The sequence below is a fragment of the Plecotus auritus genome, assembly GCF_963455305.1.
Source record: "Plecotus auritus genome assembly, chromosome: 3".
NCBI lineage: Eukaryota > Metazoa > Chordata > Mammalia > Chiroptera > Vespertilionidae > Plecotus > Plecotus auritus.
The window spans coordinates 220,782,140-220,787,202 of record NC_137772.1 but is presented as its reverse complement, the minus strand read 5'-3'; positions in this window follow the sequence as shown (position 1 = coordinate 220,787,202).

Below are 5,063 nucleotides of genomic sequence, written 5' to 3'. Positions count from 1 at the left end.
ACCTGCCCCCTTTGTTCTCAGAACCTTGGGGAACGCGGCTGGGCTTCTGGAGGGGGGGCATCATGGGGTCTGGGGTGGGCAGGGGGTAGTTTTGGGGGAGGGAGGGGTGGGTGCGTTTCTTTTGCATGACTGTGACCTGTTGCTCATGACTTCCTTTTGTAAATATCTATAAATGGCGAGAGATGGAGGCACCGAATCCACCTTCTGCCATTCGTGCGTGCAGGACACGGAGTGCCGTCCTCTCTGCAGCCTCCCTCCGCCCGCGTGGCCCAGCGGTCCCTGCCCAGCTGGCTCCCCCTGAAGCCCTCAGAGCCAGCCTTCTCGGCCCCTGGATGGTGCTGGTTTGAGTATGGAGGTGGGAGCCCAAGGGGCAGGACGAAGGCCACCCCTCCCTGTGGTGTCTCCGGGCCCCAGACCCAGCCCAAATCGACAATGGAGTTTGTAACTATATATTTTTAATAAAGTATATGGCCCATTGGGGTAGGTTGGTTGAAGATGGAGGGTTGGGAAGAAGAGAGAGACCAACATAATGTGAGTGTGTCTGTGTGTGGTATGTATGTGTGTATGATATGTATATGTATGGTGTGTGTGCTATGTATGCGTGTGCTATGCATGTGTGTGTATTGCATGTGGCATGCCTGTGTATTGTGTGTGTGGTATGGATGTGTGTGGTATGTGTGTGCTATGCATGTATGTGTATTGTATGTGACATGCCTGTGTATTGTGTGTGTGGTATGGATGTGTGTGGTACCTGTGTGTATATGGATGTGTGTGCTATGCATGTATGTGTATTGCATGTGACATGCCTGTGTATTGTGTGTGTGGTATGGATGTGTGTGGTACCTGTGTGTATATGGATGTGTATGGTATGTATGTGCTATGCATGTATGTGTATTGTGTGTGGTATACCTGTGTGGTGTGTGTGTGTGGTATGGATGTGTGTATGATATGTATATGTATGCTCTGTGTGCCATGTATGTGTGTGCCATGCATATAAGTGTATTGCATGTGACATGCCTGTGTATTGTGTGTGTGGTTTGGATGTGTGTGGTGCCTGTATGTATATGGATGTGTGTGATGTGTGTGTGCTATGCATGTATGTGTATTGTATGTGACATGCCTGTGTATTGTGTGTGTGGTATGGATGTGTGTGTGCTATGCATGTATGTGTATTGTATGTGACATGCCTGTGTATTGTGTGTGTGGTATGGATGTGTGTGGGCATTTGTGCCCCTTTGTGGACACTGACCCTTGCAGGGAACTTCATCACCTGCCATTCTCCTTCCTGGCAGCCCATGCGAAGGGTCGGAGTGGGCCTCAGAGGCTTGAGTGGGTCTGAGTCAGAGCTTTGCACGTCCCTGCCGTGTGGCTGTCAGCAGGTTGTCCATCCGTTCGGCCTCAGTTCATCACCTGTAGGATGGGGTGAACCATCCCTCCCTCCCAAGAGATGGTGGACAGGAAACTCCTGTGTGGAGGTCAGCCGGCCCTTTATAACTCAGGGGACGTGGGGAGGCCCCTGATGGACACCCCTCACACCCATGCACGTCACACACCGGCGGGGCCGGTCAAGGCGGCCGCAGACACTGCGGTGGGAAGGGCTCTGGGGGCAGCTGGGACTCCGGGGAGAGCCAGGCCTGGTCTCTGCCTTGCTGTGGGATCTTGGTAAGCCCCTCCCTCCTCTGGGCCTCGGTCAGCCTGTGCTGTGTAACAGACGACCCGAAAACTTAGACAACAGGGTTTCTTCTTGAGCTTTTTGGGGGGCCGGTGGCTGCTTATCCGGTTTCCTCTGGCTCTCTCCAGCAGCTGTGCCAGCTGGGACGTCAGCCGGCCTTGAGGACCAAGATGGCCTCGCCCACGTCGGGGTTGGGCTGGCTGTCAGCCAGGGGCCTTGGTTCTCCGCCAGGGGCCTCCTCTCCGGCACCAGAACCCCCCTGGTGTCTCAGGGCAGCAACTAAGAGGGTGAAGAGGAGGTCTCTGAGCCTCACCTTGGACTTGCATACCATCACCTGCACTGTGTTCTGTTGGCCATCCCAGGTCACGAGGCCACCCCAGGTTCAAAGGGTGGGAAATGGGGCTCCGCCTCTTGGGAGCTTTGTCAAGTCCCATCGCAGAGGGCACGGCACCGCCATGGACTGTGGCCATAGCTTGGGGTCTGTCACCGAGCCTTTGAGTTGGAGGGCTGCTTCCAGCTCTAACTCTGTTCTGCATGCCCACTGTGTGCCCAGCACTTGGTGTACGAGGAAGCACAGGGCACCCTCTTCCTTCTCCGGAACCTTCTATGCAAAGGGGCCCGCGACCTTCGGAAACATGGAACCAGCAGGCGAGCTCACCGCTGGGCCGCTCCGTGGGCCGCAGCACCGGCGGCGTGGCTGCCGTTTGGGCGAACCCTCGGGCACCCCATGGGCTTCAACAGTTTCATCCACGAACCTGAGGCGTCCTTCCTGGAGACAGAGGCCACCTGGGCTCCAAGTCCCCCCACAAGTAACTCATCACCACGTCTCTCATTTGCTTACGTCGTTCACATCCTTAGGTCACTGAATTCCTACCGAAGCTCAAGAGGGAGGGAGGACCAGGCCCAGGCCCACTCAGCTTCCCCTTCCCTCCATCCTCCCTCAGGCAGGGGCTAAGGGAGCGGGGGGGGGGGGGGGTGCCGCCTTTCCCCCCTTTCCCATCCAGGTCTCCCAGAGAGCACCTCCAAGGGCTGCAGGGGCCACTCAGCCAGACAGAAGCCCAGCTGCCCAGCTGCCCATGCTCCCCGAAGGGCCCCTGGTGCCTTCTGCCAGGTGCCAGCACCCGGGTCTCCAAGGGGCCCTGGTTGTCCGCCAGGGGCCTCTTCAGAGATGGGCCTCCCCCCAGCCCTGCAGGCCCTGGGAGGACCTGTCTGCTTCGTCTCACTGACGCTTTGGCACGGGTGGGGTGGGGGGTGGGGGATGGGGAGGTGGGAACGGCGGGGGGTGGGGGAGGGGTGCGGAACAGCAGTGACAAAGGACGGCCTCAGACTCTGGCACGCAGAGCCTTCCACCTGGGACCATCTCAGAGGTCGCCCAGGGGACCCACCAGGGCAAGGGGGAAAGAGGTACCCTCGGGGCCCCTAAGAGGGTCTCCCAGAGTGAGGTGGGGGCACCTCAAGGTCCCTCCCAAACCCTTTCCTGGTCCCCAGTTGGCCACTTGCTCAGACACCGCTGACTGCGACTCCTGCCAGAGGTCTGTCTCTGTTAATGTGGAGTGACCTGGGGACACAGCAGAGGCGAGTTTGACAAGAGCCCAAAGCAAGGACTTCCTGGGCTGCCGGGCTGAAGTGCCAGTGTGGGCTCTGGGTGGGCACGGGGTGGGCACGGGGAGGGGCCGCGAGGTTCGGAGAGGCAAGCGCCGCTGCAGGGAGGCTGGGTTCAGCTGCAAACCCCTGCTCGGCTCTGCTCGCTCCTGGTTGACTCACCTCCCTGCTCCCACCTGTTCCCCTTGCACAGCCCTCCCACCTGCCTCCCCACCCCTGCTCTGTTCGCCCTTGCTCCAGGCTCCTGGCGGCGCCGAAAGAGGGGGATCGCGGGATCTGGGGGTGTGAGAACCTTAGCTATCACGGCGCTTGGAGGGATGGACATTGGCTGGCTGAAGGGGCCCCTTCCTCACCTCTCCCCAGCGTCCCTGTCCTGGCCTCTCTCCCCCTTCAGTCACAGCCGGGGGCAGGGGTGGGAGGCAGGGAGAGAAGGAAGGGGATGTGGGAGGGAGAAAGGGAGGAAAGGGTGGGGCCGGGAGAGGAAGAGGGTGTGGTCTGATGAAGCTGAAAACCTCGCCCTTATCTTGCCTGAAATCCCCATTCAGGCCTAGTGATGGTAGGTTCACCTTTGCTTCCTTCCCGGCCCGCGTCTGAAGCACTTATTTTCCTTGTGAACTCAAATTGCTTAAAGGAAAATAGGAGCCCCAGCTGGTGTGGCTCAGTGGATAGAGCGGCGGCCTGCGGACTGAAGGGTCCCAGGTTCAATTCTGGTCAAGGGCAAGTGGGTCAGTTGCAGGCCAGGTGTGTGCAGGAGGCAACCAATCAATGTGTCTCTCTCACATTGATGTTTCTCTCTCTTTGTCTCTCCCCCTCCCACCCACTCTCTGTAAAAATTGATGGGAAAATATCCTTGAGTGGCCCTAACCGGTTTGGCTTAGTGGATAGAGCGGCGGCCTGGGGACTCAAGGGTCCCAGGTTCGATTCCGGTCAAGGGCATGTACCATGGTTGTGGGCACATCCCCAGTGGGGGGTGTGCAGGAGGCGGCTGACAGATGTTTCTCTCTCATCGATGTTTCTAACTCTCTATCCCTCTCCCTTCCTCTCTGTAAAAAATCAATAAAATATATTTAAAAAAGAAAATATCCTCGAGTGAAGATTAACAAAAAAGAAGGAGGAGGAGGAGGAGGAGGAGAAAAATAGCAAAGAACCTAGAAGACATTCAGCTCAGCGGTTCACTGGTCCGACTCGCCTCCTCTCAGTCCGTCCTTGGATCGCGGGCCGTGGTCCGGGTCTGCCTTTCTCACTGTATTTCCCCTGGGTACTGACTTCTCTTGGCATTGATGGATTCTACATCGTTTCCACTCCCCTGGGTCCCACCGCCCACAGAACCAGCCACGTAATTTCTGGGGTCCATTGCAGAATGAAAATGCGTGTCTCTTGTCCAAAAGCTGGGAAGACTGCCGTTAAGAGCACTAACGTATAAAGCGTGTCCTTCCTCCAGCTCGCCACCTCTGCTGCTGTGCTTGCCGCGTGGTCCCGCCGGACCTCACCTGAAGAATACAAGTTCAAAGAGACACTAAGAGTTTCCACAATGGCACCCCAATAGAGTCAATAAAAATTAACTTTTAAAAAGAACTTCAAGACAGAGGCCACGGAGCATTAAGCCAAGTCTGGGTCCCTCCCAAGAAGCCGGCCCTCTGATGCGCTGTCGGCCTATCTTCCCCTCGTGTCTTGATCCTCCTTTATCTCCTGATACGGATTGCTAGGGCCGTGGTTAACATATTTGTGCAGTGTTTGTTTTTTTGGTCAGTTTTATACACACACACACACACACACACACACACACACA